The following is a 16085-nucleotide window of genomic DNA, read 5'->3' as shown; positions in this document are numbered from 1 at the left end:
GGTTATATGAAGAACCATAAAAAAATTATATATAGCACAAAAATGGTTCCGCTATGGTCACAACCCTTTTGGGGCTATATAGAACCTTTTTTTATGGTTCTTTATATAACATTTATCGAGAAAGGTTCTTTATAGAACCATTCTCAATCTCAAAAGTTATTTGTAGATTCTTTAGAACCCATGTGTCAAACTCATTCCATAGAGGGCTGAGTGTGGGTTCTCCCTTGGACTTGATTGATAATTAAGGTAATTGATTAGCAAAGAACTCCCCTCACCTGGTTGTCTAGCTCTTAATTGAAAGGAAAAAACAGAAAACAGAAAACAGCAGACATGAGGTCCTCCATGGTGTCAGTTTGACACTCATGTTATATTGTTTAAATTCCATAGCCGTTATTGTGTTCACTGAATCAAGTGAGCTTCCTCTGGAACAGCTGGGGGTCCCTGAGGAGAGAGTTGATAACCACCGAACGATAAAAATCAACCGCTCCTAATTGACACAAGGCCATACACAAGTCTTTCACAAAACACCATTACTGACCACAGTCAGATATAACATGTGATATCAGAACACAACACCTTAGAACATTGGAATGACACTGTCACTCAAGGTTGCACAAAAAGAGCTGTGAGCAAACCATACCCCAAAATATTTGAATAAGCCACCTCCCCTTGTGAACTATAAAGAACCATTGAAGAACTCAAAGGGTTCTTTGAGTCAATATGGTTCCACATAGAACCATCAGCCTTCCCAAAGAACCCTTGAGGATCACTGAGAATAAGGGTCATGGGGACATTTACACACAGATGGGACTTGAGAAGTAGGAAAGGAATTTAATCACGTTGGACTCAATATTCAAAAGGCACTCGCACATCTGATCTATCTTTGTTGCAGGTGCATGGTGATAATTGAATAAGATGAGAAAAAAGAAGAAACCTGCATACTGCTCTTGCTAGTATCACTGCTCTTTACTAAACTTTATGTACCGGCCTCAAGGCCTTCGTCAGAGCTCACTTTGGACTAAAATAGTCTCCCAATGACATTTATAAATGATGTATGCCAACGTCCTCTCTCTCCCTCTTTCCCTCTGTCTTTCTCTCCATCTCTCTCTCTCTCTTTCCCTCTCTCATCCAGTGGCAACATTCACAGGTTTTGCATGTTATTTTGGCATTAATACATGTCACATATTAGTTTGCAAACAATGTTTAAAAATGATAATTGAGTTAATAAACTTCCATACAAACATGGTCTCTTTTTTGCATTCTTGAGTAAGGCAGCTCCAAAATGCAGGTGTTTCCGCCTCGCTCAGTGCTTTCTGTTGTGGTGGGGCAGCCCGCGGAAAATACACAGCATACGGGTTGGTAATGTTCTCTAGTTGCGCCGTGACTGGCTCAGTGTTCTGTCACTCATAGAGACACTACGTCACTGCAAAATCTATGGGGAGAGCTCGAAAATTCAAGCCCTTTGGGTGCTTCCATAGAGTTACATTAGAAATGCCCATCCAGCTTCACTTGGCTCATCACGCTCTAGCGGGCTGGGCACCTGCAGGCTGACTTCATCATCATGAATCACTTCGACAATCTACTGGCAAATCCTTGTCATATGAAGATACATTTTTGATAAAATGTATCGGTGCTCACCGGCCATTAGACATAAACATTACACAACATGAAAATCGCAAATTCAACAATGAGCGGTTTGGAAGGAATCAGTGGCTAATCGCAAACAGTCACTAGCCTGCTATTCAGTGGAGTGGGTGTGTGGTCCAAGTCTGCGTTTAAGGGTCTCTTTCCAAGCTCAAAAGGATAAACATTCAACACCTTGATCATTTGCCATGCAGTCAATCCAACTGGAAACTCAGAACTGGGAAATCTCAGACTTTGAACGGTCATCCAACTCAGAATTCCAAGTCGGGAACTCTGGCCTCTTTCTAGAGCTCCGACCTGAAGATTACTGACGTCATGATTCAACCTTGTTTTTTTCAGAGTTCCCAGTTGTCTTGAAAGCCCCATAAATCCAGAGAATGCCAGACTTTGGTGACAAAGTTTGATGACAAAATTTGCACTCAAGGACCGACGATTCCAAAAATGTATTGTATGCTTCTGCATAAATGATGTATTATGCCAGGGAGATATGTATACTGTAGCTATAACACAAAAGTAATGCTAAGTGTATGTTGTGTAGTAAGCTATTAGTAGCCCATGATACGGATTACATGAAGTCTCTCACATTTCCACAAAACACTTGAATTTCAGCCAGTGTGAGCCCTTCATATTTTCAATGTCGCCATACCTCAAGGAGAGCCGCTCCTTTCATTTCTCTGTTCCGTCTACGGTATGAGGTATTGTACACAATGTAAACCTGAGGCGATGGTTCAGTGTGGAGGGTTAGACAGGAGTAGGGAGTGTCTTCAGAGTGATACGTGGAGTAGAGAGTAGAATAAGCCCTAGGCAGAGCCATTGCGATGCATGCCCACTCCTGTGGCTGAACTAATGCACCCACACACACAAGCAGACCACGCACCCACACACACAAGCAGACCACGCACCCACACACACAAGCAGACCACGCACCCACACACACAGATCTTGCAAGGATCAAAAGCATACTAGCACACCACCCACACACACAAGCAGACCACGCACCCACACACACAAGCAGACCACGCACACCCACACACAAGCAGACCACGCACCCCACACACAAGCAGACCCGCACACCCACACACACAAGCAGACCACGCACCCACACACACAAGCAGACCACCCACCCACACACAAGCAGACACGCACCACACACACAAGCAGACCCACGCACCCACACACACAAGCAGACCGCACCCACACACCGTTACAACCATTGCCATCATGCTCCATGTGTGTGTGTGTGTGAGTGTGTATGTGTGTGTGTGTGTGTGTGTGTGTGTGTGTGTGTGTGTGTGTGTGTGTGTGTGTGTGTGTGTGTGTGTGTGTGTGTGTGTATATGCGAACCTTGTGTGCGCTAGCTTGGGTTAGCTGTGATAAAATGCTGTTGAAACCACCAGAGCTCCTTCTGTGTGTATGTGTGTGTGTGTGTGTGTGTGTGTGTGTGTGTGTGTGTGTGTGTGTGTGTGTGTGTGTGTGTGTGTGTGTATGCGAACCTTGTGTGCGCTAGTTTGGGTTAGCTGTGATAAAATGCTGCTGAAACCACCAGAGCTCCTTCTGTGTGTATGTGTGTGTGTGTGTGTGTGTGTGTGTGTGTGTGTGTGTGTGTGTGTGTGTGTGTGTGTGTGTGTGTGTGTGTGTGTGTGTGTGTGCATGATTGTGGGTGTGTTCTCCCTCTTGGTCAGGCGACAGGCTTTTCTTTTGTATAACACTGAATGAACGAGTACAATACATTTATCTAACCCAGGAAACAGTGAGTGGCCCTCTGATAGCCTACAGTCCTTGTGCTACTGGACGCCCCTGTTCCTTTTTTGAAGGATGTGGGTGTCCCACTCCTACAATTTGTTTGATTTCATTGGATAGAGCAATCTTGCTGCTGTGATTGCACGTTGCGGTATTTCGCCTAACAGATATCCTACTGGGCACAGACGTCAATTCAACATCTATTCAACATCGATTCCACGTTGGTTCAATGTCATTTTGTTGAAATGATATGGAAACAATGTTGATTCAACCAGTGTGTGCCCAGTGGGATGGGAGTTTATCAGTGTTGATTTGTTTTCAAATTCTTTGTGATCTGTGGGAAATATGTGCCTCTAACTTTTTTCACAGGAGTTTAGGAAGTGCAGCTTAGTTTCTACCTCATTTTGTGGGCGTGGTGCACATAGCTTGTCTTCTCTTGAGAGTCAGGTCTGCCTACGGCGGCCTCTCTCAATAGCAATGCTATGCTCACTGAGTCTGTAGTCACTGTGGTCAAGTATTCTACAACTCTGTACTCAAGGCCAGATAGCATTCTAGTTTTTCTGTGTTTTTCTTGATTTTTGTTTTCTTCCTTTAGTTTTCTCATAATTTGGTTGGGTCTAATTGTGTTGCTGTCCTGGGGCTCTGTGCGGTCTGTTTGTGTTCGGGAACATAGCCCCAGAACCAGCTGGCTGAGGGGACTCTTCTCTAGGTCTCTCAGCAGGTTAGGGCTTTGTGGTGGAACGTGTGGGTATCACTTACTTTATGGTGGTTGTAGAATTTAACAGTTATTTTCTGGATTTGGATAATTAGCGGGAGTCGTCCTAATTCTGCTCTGCATGCATTATTTGGGGTTTTGCTTTATACATTAAGGATATTTTTGCAGAATTATGCATACAGTCTCAATTGCGTTTGTCCCATTTTGTGAATTCTTGGTTGATGAGTGGACCTCTCTCTCTCTCTCTCTCAAATTCTCTTCCTCTCCTGTTTTCCTCAGGGCTCCCCCATTTTGTGGATCTAGTCAGCGGAAAAGTTAACTGTCTCAAGGCCTTACCTAAAACTACAGGAATCATGGAGTTTGAGCTATTAGTACCACAGGCCTGGCTGTGGCAGACATGTGGGACGAGAGGGCCATGGATGGGGCTACCTGGACTAGATGTAAACTAGTAAAAGTAAATCTGTCTCCCTCCATTTTGTATGATATGTTTCATTTCGTATGCTATGTATTAGTGTTGTCACAATACAATCATTTTTACTTCAAACCGGAAACCAGGTTCAGTATCATGATCCTCGATACCATCACAATACTTGATACCAAAACGATAATATACATTTGAATTAGTCACAGAGAATGGCACTTGATCCAGACAGATCTTTTGAGTTCAATATCATGTTTTTTTTATCAATCTAACTACATAACAACATAATGGTAATCATTCATTTGAATGGAAAGTTTCTATTGATCAACTGGGTAAATCAAGATGTAGCAGTGACAGTAGCCTAGCCCTATTCACAATGCAGGTGAATGCATATTCAATAGGAGTGTGTGCATGCATTGAGTTATTGAGCTTGTTTTCTGTGATTCATGAGGCTACAGATGAAAAACAATTTTTACCTTTCATTTGGGACTTATTTTATTGTACTGATCAACCACATTTACATAGAAGAAGCAAATCTTCTTTTATAAAAGTGTGCGCTGTGTCTTTGAGACCCATGACCTCATTCACACACAAAGTCCTTTCAAGGCTGAAGCAAAGATGATCTTGTCTGGGAGAGATGCGATGTGGGTGAGAATAATCAAATGAATAAAGTGTTTGGTGACAATCAGCAATATTTTGCATTATGGTTTGCATGTTATCACAAATAAGGTACTAGGGTTGTGAACTGATGTTGGCTTCAGCTGTGAGCTAGCAAGGAAACGTGGCCTACAAAGCTAGAAGCCGGTATTGCATTGTAATGTTCTAGCCTGTACTGTTTCAGGAACAGTAATTAGCCGTTTCAACATCTCTACATGCCGTGTTGCATTATTCAAGTGTGTTAACTTCTGTGCAGCATAAGTGGATATGCAGCCCAGACTCCCAGTGAGTAGTGGTTCCTAATGGCAGGTAGATCAATGAGGAAGTGGAGCAGGCACACTGCTATAATGGGACATCGGCAGCGCTGATAGACCGACTCTCTCAATCAGTCGACGACATGAAACACATTTGACAGAAGCACCACAACATTTACTATTACCGGAGGGAGGAGGTATAGGAGGCTCAAGGCCCTTACCTAAAGCTACTGTAATGGTGGCATTATAGAATTGCAGGCAGTGGCAGCTACGTGGGTTGAACCCAGGAGAAGATGGTGGTGGATGGAGGCCATAGGAAGGGAAAAGGGGGTAGTCAGGAAGGAAGGGTGGAAGAGATGGTAAGAGGAGGGTGTTCTCAAGGCCCTTACCTAAGCTACTGTAATAGTGGTGTAAGTGAACTACCACAGGCCTGGCAGACACTCTCCTTCACAGATAATTTCAGCCATGTGGCCTTGTATGGGGTATGGGAGGAGGGGGTTGATGGGGAGGAAGGAGGGAGAAAGGTGGAGGGGATAGAGGACTGGGGATGTGAAGTAGGAAGGGCGATATTGAGGTGCTGGAATAGACTGCTCATGCCAATAAACTATCTAGGTATAGTTAGCACTGAAGGATGGGTTCACCTCTCATCGTACCAGTTAAAGGTGCAATCTGCAGTTGAAATAATATCAAAGCATTCGCCACTGTTTCGGTAAAAAGCTGAGGCATGGGGGTGAGGAAACGTAATCACGAGCAAGGACTGGCATTCCATTATATCAAAATTGGAGTGAAACAAACATATATTTTGGGTTCTGATGGGGTACAACAGTTAAACTGAGCTAATGAGGCATTAAGTTATATTCTTCAAGAATCAATACATATAATTTATTTTTAAGTCCAAATAGGGATGTAGCAACTGCAGATTGCCCCTTTTTAATGTCACTCACAAATTGTACAGGTTGCTCAGCAACAACCATCTGGGACTGGGAAACCATCAAAGGCAGAAGGCATATTCCAGGTATGAATATAATTATTGTATCCTGTCTCCTGTGACATTTCAGACGATAGTGACAACATTTGCTTCTTGATCTAAACATAATGCGTGGCACTCAGTATATGGTAGCTACAACACAGTTACTACCCACTGCCAAATATAACTAAGTGAGATGGGAGCATCCCAGATGGCACCCTATTCCCTATATAGTGCACTACTTTTGACCAGAGCCCTACAGGTGGTATGGTCGCTGGTCAAAAGTAGTGCACTATAAGGGAATAGGGTGCCATCTGGGATGCAGCCAAAAGGCCTGAGCCAGCATCCCGCCACTGGCACTGTGATCAGTAACACACGATGACACAGTCATTCATAGTCTGATGAAACACATACACACACACACACACACACACACACACACACACATACACACACACACACACACACACACACACACACACACACACACACACACACACACACACACACACACACACACACACACACACACACACACACACACACACACACACACACATACACACACACACACACACACACACACACACCCTCCCAACTTCCACACACACAGACACCACACAGGCTCAATTTGCACTCCCTCTCGGTGGTCCTGCTTCCCGCATCCCCCGCTCCTTCCCCCCGTCCCCTTCCACCACAAAAAGAAACCCAGGCAGTCTCATCACAATAAACACAGTTTGCTGTGTTTCCCACAAATTACAGTCTTTGGTGCCCACAAACACTGGCAGAGAGAAGCTTCCTATTAGAACCAGTAGGGGTTCTCATGTCTCATGTAGTGTAAAGACGAACCATGTCATTACAAGTAAAGTGCCATGTAAATAAAGTAGCAATTGGAAAGTAAGGGAAACAGTGTGCGAGAGAGAGGGGGGCGGGGCAAAGAGAGAGAGGGGATATCTTCACCTTGTCGGCTCGGGTATTCGGACCAGCAATCTTTCGGTACTGACCCAATGCTCTAATGTATGTGTGTGTGTGTGTGTGCATGCGTGAGAGAGAGTAAGAAACAGAGAGACACAGCACCCGCAGCATTTGATCATTCACCCATATAATTTTAAAGTACATAACATACTGAGAATCAATTTCAACATAATACTACTCCAATACCACGACGGCTGCAAAAGAACCTACCACGGTCACAAGTAAAAGGACAATGTGCCAAAGCGTGGAGAACAGTCACAAACACTATAAAAGGACAATGTGCCAAAGCGTGGAGAACAGTCACAAACACTATAAAAGGACAATGTGCCAAAGCGTGGAGAACAATCACAAACACTATAAAAGGACAATGTGCCAAAGCGTGGAGAACAATCACAAACACTATAAAAGGACAATGTGCCAAAGCGTGGAGAACAGTCACAAACACTATAAAAGGACAATGTGCCAAAGCGTGGAGAACAGTCACAAACACTTTAAAAGGACAATGTGCCAAAGCGTGGAGAACAGTCACAAACACTATAAAAGGACAATGTGCCAAAGCGTGGAGAACAGTCACAAACACTATAAAAGGACAATGTGCCAAAGCGTGGAGAACAGTCACAAACACTATAAAAGGACAATGTGCCAAAGCGTGGAGAACAGTCACAAACACTATAAAAGGACAATGTGCCAAAGCGTGGAGAACAGTCACAAACACTATAAAAGGACAATGTGCCAAAGCGTGGAGAACAGTCACAAACACTATAAAAGGACAATGTGCCAAAGCGTGGAGAACAGTCACAAACACTATAAAAGGACAATGTGCCAAAGTGTGGAGAACAGTCACAAACACTATAAAAGGACAATGTGCCAAAGCATGGAGAACAGTCACAAACACTATAAAAGGACAATGTGCCAAAGCGTGGAGAACAGTCACAAACACTATAAAAGGACAATGTGCCAAAGCGTGGAGAACAGTCACAAACACTATAAAAGGACAATGTGCCAAAGCATGCATGTCTTCAATCAAAGTGTAGGAATTATGAATTACATTTAAATCCTTGCTAATATGGTTACAAATAAAAGGACTATGTGCCAAAGCATGCTCCATTTTCACACATAAATAATAGGACAATATGAATGCCAATCCATGACCTCAATCATACCAAATAAAACATTCATTCAATTGAAATGCTAATATGGTTAAGAATAATACTTTGGACAATACACACTTACCACCTTTGGGTTCTAGAATCTAAAATGTCTCTTTGGCTGTCCCCACAGGAGAACCCTTTGAATAACCTTTTTTTTGGATCCGGATAGAACCCTTTTGGTTCCAGGTAGAACCCTATTGGAACCCAAAATAGTTCTGCCTGGAACCAAAAAATGGTTCTACCTGGATCCAAAAAGTGTTCTCCTGTGAGGACAGCAGAAAAAAAAAATTCTAAGAGTGTATGACTGTCAAGGCTAATAATGTGTGTGTGTGCGCACATGCTAATATAATGCCAAATGATTAATGATATCAATTAAGGTGACTATGTATTAATCAAGTGAATGATTTTACTCATCAATGATTTTAATTTTCCAATTACTGATTTTCTAATTAAAGTACAAATATAGCATATATCCTCTGGAGTCTAGATTTTTGGAGACATTGTTCAATGTAGTTTTAGTGTCCATCTACTGTGTATGTAATTTAGCAACACTTTTATCCAAAGTGACTTACAGTCAGTCATGCGTGCACACATTTTACGTATGAGTGGTCCTGTGAAACTAACCCACAATGCTGCCGTTGCAAGCAAATAGATCCAGGGGACATGTCTATCTGTGTAACCTGTACTAGTGTTTAAGATGCACCACATACTTCTCCCCCATCCCTATAGCAGTAAAGCATGGCGAGGTCTCATCTTGGCACCAATGTTTCTCATATCAACAGCTTGTTGGGAGGGACACTGTAATGAAACAATCTCCCGTATGCAAATGTCCTGTTTACTGGTCCTTCTGCATTCATTGTTACTTGACAGGTAAAACTAATGCCACCGAGGACACAAACATGCAACACAATACATCACAATGAGAAAAGAGAGGAGGAGAGAAAGAAAAAAAGCTATTCTCCTGTCTAGACACGCTGAAGTAGAGGTGATGACGTTGGTCAGATGTTGGTAGTGGGGGGTAAGGTGTGTGTAGAGAGAGCAAGAGAGAGACAGAGAGAGACAGAGAGAGACAGAGAGAGAGAGAGAGAGAGAGGAACAGTGAGAGAGCAAGAACAAGAGCGAAAGACAGAGAGAAAGAGAAAGAGAGAAAGAGAGAGAGAACAATAGAGAAAGAGAAAGAAAGAGAACAATAGAGAGAGACAGAGAGAAATAGAGAGAGGGGAGAGAGAGAGAGAGAGAAAGAGAGAGAGAGAGAGAGAGATGGTGTTGGTTAGAGAGGAGAATGAGCGAGGAAGAAAGAGACAGATAGAATGAGGGAGAATGAGAATGAGAGAATGTTCTAGCTACAGTGAGTGGGAGAGAATGTTCTAGTTACAGTGAGTGAGAGAGAATGTTCTAGCTACAGTGAGTGAGAGAGAACGAGAGAGGAGGAGAGAAAGTGGGCTGTTCTAGGCAAGAAGATGACACTGTGTGATAGAACAAGCCTTTACAGCACCGTGTGATTTAGTCACAACGTGTCATGTAGTCTGTCTGTGTTCCTCTGTCTCTTCCCGCTGATCCACGCAACTGCCTGACTGACACAAACACACACACACACACACACTCTGCCTGTCTATCTCCAACCGTGATGATGAGGTGTTACGACAGAGTTTGAGCACAGACTGAGTTGAGCTAGGATTCTCTGGTTATTTCGACACATCTACTCCCAGGCACTATCAAGGACACCTGCCGAGCTAATTCTGGTTCTCTCAGATTCCCGCTCCGATTCTGCTCAAGCAAAAGACAAGTGTTCTTCACACTGTGAGATTAACCATTGCATATGTCATAACCATGACAACTAAGCTTTGTTTCTCAGTCAGAAAGTTATGGCAGTTAGTTCAGTCAGAAAGTTATGGCAAAAATATAATGGCCAAACACAGTTAATCTTCTTCTTCTTCTTTGGGATTTGATTGGCCTCCAAATTGTAGGTGCATGCACCGCCACCTACTGTACTGGAGTGTGATGCCAGTCATGGCCTACCTACATTAAATTCCGGTAAATACAAAATTGTGAAAAAGTAAAAGTAAAATTGCCCTGCCAACTATTAGCCCTCACTAAAAACACCACCCCATTCCACTATTGAACCCCATCTAATTCTACTCCAGGCCAACGGTCTGGGAGGACAGAACACTACCACTCAACACCCCCTGCAAATCTTCTGCAGTAAAACCTCGCAATCCCAAGTACTTCTCTGCAGCTGCCACAACAACCTCTATTTTCTGCAGTACAGTTGACAACCATGGCTTTAATTGCTAAGAAACACCCCTCACTGAAGCACATGTTATTCCTATCACTCTCTATTGACCTCAGCCTACTTACAGGAATCCCCTTACGACCCCATCTTCCTCTACCACTCTCTTCACTGCTTCAGCATACAACACTTTCTGTACAACTCTGACCCTAGCAACCTCTAACTGGACACCTCTGATCTCCAGCCTCATGGGCACCCCCACACTTTCTCCACCAATACTACACATTCCCTCCTTTCATGGCGTCCTGCACACTTCTCACATCTCGGAATCTCCATCCTACACACAGCTGCAACACCGTAGTATTTCCAGAACAAAAGCTCTCACGGGATAACTGACACATCCTAACTTGACCTTGTTGGGCAAAAACTCTACATCGAAACTCAGCAGGACAGGCACCAGTTCTGCATCGTACCAAATGCCAGGCATCACAGACACCAGGAATCTTCCATTTCAGCTGATCCTCCTCAACACTTAATGCCACCCCTGATATCAGTCCTTTCAACGCCGCCCTGCTCCGGAGAGCAAAGTAAGTCATAGTTCCTGTCCCTAGTCAAGTGGTCCGGACTGCCTGCTCCCTCTGGACGGAAGAAACGCACTAAATCATCACGCGTCCACTTCTCATTAATGTCACCGACTCAACAGTCCCCAACCTCTTCTCCACCCTGACACCACATACACTGTATGGATCAGACAGAATAAAGGGATCCATTCTCTCCACAAATCTGAAGGTAAGATATAGATCCCGAACAGTCATTCTGATTTCCATGTAAAATAGCCTTTTGATTGACTAAAACAACACCCATAATAAAATAAAAAATTCAGATAGAAATGCTGAAAATTTTAGAAAAACAACTTTTTGTGTAGCCATGTGAGAGTGTTATTCCAGCTGATCTGTTGTGTTATGTCATTACATGTTACATATGACTATGGGCAGTGTCTTGTGAAAGACTCATGTTTGACCTTTTAACAAATGAGAATGGTTGACTAACTCAGTCAGTGGTTCTCAACTCTCTCATCAGGGACCCCACAGCTGTTCCAGAGGTAGATCAAATCATAATTTGATCTGGTTTCATCCAAACAAGGTTGTGAAAATGGAAAGGACTGGGCTCTCGGTTCTCTTTTAGTTACAGTAGGTCAAAGAAAGGGACAACTCTTGGTTCTCTTTTAGTTACAGTAGGTTAAAGAAAGGGACAACTCTCGGTTCTCTTTTAGTTACAGTAGGTCAAAGAAAGGGACAACTCTTGGTTCTCTTTTAGTTACAGTAGGTCAAAGAAAGGGACAACTCTCGGTTCTCTTTTAGTTACAGTAGGTTAAAGAAAGGGACAACTCTTGGTTCTATTTTAGTTACAGTAGGTCAAAGAAAGGGACAACTCTTGGTTCTCTTTTAGTTACAGTAGGTCAAAGAAAGGGACAACTCTTGGTTCTCTTTTAGTTACAGTAGGTTAAAGAAAGGGACAACTCTCGGTTCTCTTTTAGTTACAGTAGGTTAAAGAAAGGGACAACTCTCGGTTCTCTTTTAGTTACAGTAGGTTAAAGAAAGGGACAACTCTCTGTTCTCTTTTAGTTACAGTAGGTTAAAGAAAGGGACAACTCTCGGTTCTCTTTTAGTTACAGTAGGTTAAAGAAAGGGACAACTCTTGGTTCTCCTGTGTTGGATATCCAGCGAAAGCTTTGAACAGGTGTCAGAGATCAGATGCCTTTAGCAGACAGAAGGGGAGGTAGACAGTGGGAAGAGGTCTGAGGGGGGAAGGTACTTAGGGAGTGTGTCCCAGGAGGAAGTGAAAAGGCAACCCTTAACCTGTGAGCTCATAGGTCACATCAAAGCCCAGACTGTGTGATGAGGGAAAGCTCCTGTGTGTGTGTGTGTGTGTGTGTGTGTGTGTGTGTGTGTGTGTGTGTGTGTGTGTGTGTGTGTGTGTGTGTGTGTGTGTGTGTGTGTGTGTGTGTGTGTGTGTGTGTGTGTGATGAGGTAAAGCACACCACTGTGTGGCACTTCTGCTTATTTCCAGCAATGCCCTTCTCTAAAGGTCTCCAATTTAATTTCTCTCCATTATTTGAACCTCTCAAGACCTCATTAAGAAGTCACTTCACGTCAATAAAGAGTAGCTTCAGGAAGAGTTATCTTCCATTACCTCAACCTAGACATAACAGCTTTCCTTGTGCTTTTCTGCACTACAATAGTACAATAGCACAGTGTTGTCTGTCAATCAGTTTTTAACTTGTTATGGCTGGGGGCAGTATTGAGTAGCTTGGATGAATAACATGCCCAGAGGTGCCCAGAGTAAACTGCCTGCTACTCAGGCCCAGTTGCTAATATATGCATATTATTAGTATTGGATAGAAAACACTCTGAAGTTTCTAAAACTGTTTGAACAATGTCTGTGTGCATAACAGAACTCATATGGCAGGCAAAAACCTGAGATAAAATCCAACCAGGAAGTGGGAAATCTGAGGTTGGTCGTTTTTCAACTCATTCCTTATTGAAGATACAGTGGGGTATTGGTAATTTTGCACTTCCTAAGGCTTCCACTAGATGTCAACAGTCTTTAGAAACTTGTTTGAGGCTTCTACTGTAAAGGAGAGGCTCATAAGGGCTCTTTGAGTCAGTGGTCTGGCAGAGTACCACAAGCTCGTAACGGTCGTTCATGTGAGAGTTAGCTCACGTTCCATTGTTTCTATACAGACAAAGGAATTCTTGAAGATTTATGTTAAAAATATCCTAAAGATTGATTCTATACATCGTTTGATATGTTTCTAAAGGACCGTAATGGAACTTTTTGACATTTCGTCTGCTCCTAGTGAACCCACTTTGTGAGTTTGGATTTGTTTACAAAACGCGCTAACAAAAGTAGCTATTTGGACATAAATGATGGACATTATCGAACAAAATAAACATTTATTGTAGAACTTGGATTCCTGGGAGTGCATTCTGATGAAGATCATCAAATATAAGTGAATATTTATAATGTTATTTCTGACTTCTGTTGACTGCACAATATGGTGGATATCTTTTTGGCTTGTTTGGTCTCTGAGCTCCGTACTCAGATTATTGCATGGTTTGCTTTTTCCGTAAAGCTTTTTTGAAATCTGACACAGCGGTTAGTGTATCTAAAGTTCCATGCATAACACTTGTATTTTCATCAACATTTACTGTTAGAATTTCTGTAAATTGAGGTGGCTTCCTGCAAAATCACCGGATGTTTTTGGAACTGCTGAACATAACGTGCCAATGTATACTGAGATTATTTGATATAAATATGAACTTTATCAAACAAAACATACATGTATTGTGTAACATGAAGTCCTATGAGTGTCATCTGATGAAGATCATCAGAAGTTAGTGATTAATGCTATCTCTATTTCTGATTTTTGTGACTCCTCTCTTTGGCAGGAAAGATGGCTGTGTTTTTCTGTGACTTGGCTCTGACCTAACATAATCGTTTGTGGTGTTTTCGCCATAAAGCCTTTTTGAAATTGGACACAGTGGTGGGATTAACAAGAAGTGTATCTTTAAAATGGTGTGAAATACTTCTATGTTTGAGGAATTTTAATTATGGGATTTCTGTTGTTTTTAATTTGGTGCTCTGCACTTTCACTGGCTGTTGTCATATCGATCCCTAAGAAGTTGTTAAGTCTGTGCATGTCAATGAGCAGTAGTTTCAGGAGGAGTTGGTTACCTTCTCTTAGATATCTTCTCTTAGTATTCACTTCTGCTGCTTTCCTGTACATTAAAACAATAGCACAGTGCTTTTCTTTCCTCCTTTCCTTGTGACTGTCGAGGTTAGTTTTGGTTTCACTTTTGCGCAGTTTGACTGACAGCTAACATACTCTATAATCTACAGACATACCACAGATGGCCCCACATGCCATAATTTAAAGCGCCAGCCATGACTTATCTTTATTGCTGCATTTATGACAAGTTATGGTGTTTTCTTTAGAGATGGTGTTGCTAAAACTCCATTATAGTGATGGAGATGTACTCATCAATGTCACTTTGGGAGTGATAACTAATAATGAACAACTTTTCGAAGGCTTTCCTCTACACTAGGAAGGTGGTCAAATGTTTCCCTACCTACATGGCATTTGGATGATGGAGATGTACTTATTATACTTATTGCTGGCACTTTGGGAGTGATAACGGCAGAAACAACAGCTCTAGAAATCCATCTCACAACATTAATATGAAAAGGCGTTCCATCGGTGCATGGGGACAGGAAATATCATTACACACACTGTAGAGTGAAGGGAATCTTCCAGCTAAGAGTTAGAGAGGGAAGGGGGATGGAGGGAGAAAAGGGGAGAAGGAGAGGGGAGGAGGGGAGAATGAGGAAAGTAAAGAGGGAGGAAGAAAGACAACATGAGGGAAGAGGGAGGAAAAGAGAGAGGGAGGGATCGAGAGAGTAGGTGGATGACAGGACTATTAGGGAAGGAGAGAGAGAGAGAGGGGGGGGGGAGGGGGAGAGGGAGGGAGGGTAAGGGTGGGGGGGAACAAAACAGTCTCCATGTGAGAGTCGAAGGAAGATGAAGGCCTGAAACTCTGTATTCCTTATAGGTGACGAGGAGTTGGGAAGATGGAGTGAAAGAGAGTCAAACAGAGACACAGAGAGAGATTCTGAGCGAGATTCTGAACGAGAGAGAGAGAGATACAGGAGAGCCTGGGATTTTCAAGATGGGGAGGGAATAGTTGCCACATGGGAGATATTGCTAGCACGGTGAAAGAGGCTTGTTTACCCTTTAGCCGCCCATACACCCCTATAGCCCTTTAGCTCTAATCCTCCATGGTCCCCTAGCCATCAGAGATGGTGACTGGTTGCTCAAGGCTTCAGGGCTCAGAGATGGGAACGGAGGGGTGTGTGTGTTCTTGTGTGTGGAGGGTTGGGTGGCAGGAGAGACTTGGAGCAGAAAATAACGTGCATTTATTTATCTATCGTCTCTGTGAGACTCGGCGAGACAGCTTTTCTTTGTTGTGGATGCTTCCTGGAACTCCCTGAGAGGGACATGCCCCTTTCAGCAAAGAACTGGCTGGCTGGCTGGCTGAATGGTCCAACAGGATTGTTCTCTAGGGTTGCCCCTCAAAAACAAACACTGCACAACTAATCCAAAGGCCTTGTCTTATTGTAAAGTATCTGATGACACTAAATTTAGACATTACGTTGCTTTATAGCCCCAGGTAAACTCAAGAAGGACAGGGACACTACATTATGTTGCTTTATAGCCCCAGATAAACTCAGGAAGGACAGGGACACTACATTATGTTGCTTTATAGCCCC

General features: G+C 43.0%; 1 protein-coding gene across 3 annotated transcripts in view; it reads right to left on the bottom strand.

Annotated features, from left to right (window-relative positions):
- The window catches only part of macrod2 (mono-ADP ribosylhydrolase 2), a 1245161-nt gene that overhangs the window by 95444 nt on the left and 1133632 nt on the right, over positions 1-16085 (bottom strand). The window lies entirely within an intron of this gene.

Source organism: Oncorhynchus masou, chromosome 24, assembly GCF_036934945.1.
Source record: "Oncorhynchus masou masou isolate Uvic2021 chromosome 24, UVic_Omas_1.1, whole genome shotgun sequence".
NCBI classification, from domain to species: domain Eukaryota; kingdom Metazoa; phylum Chordata; class Actinopteri; order Salmoniformes; family Salmonidae; genus Oncorhynchus; species Oncorhynchus masou.
The sequence above is the reverse complement of the archived record's forward strand: the minus strand, read 5'-3'. Positions and strand labels throughout refer to the sequence as shown.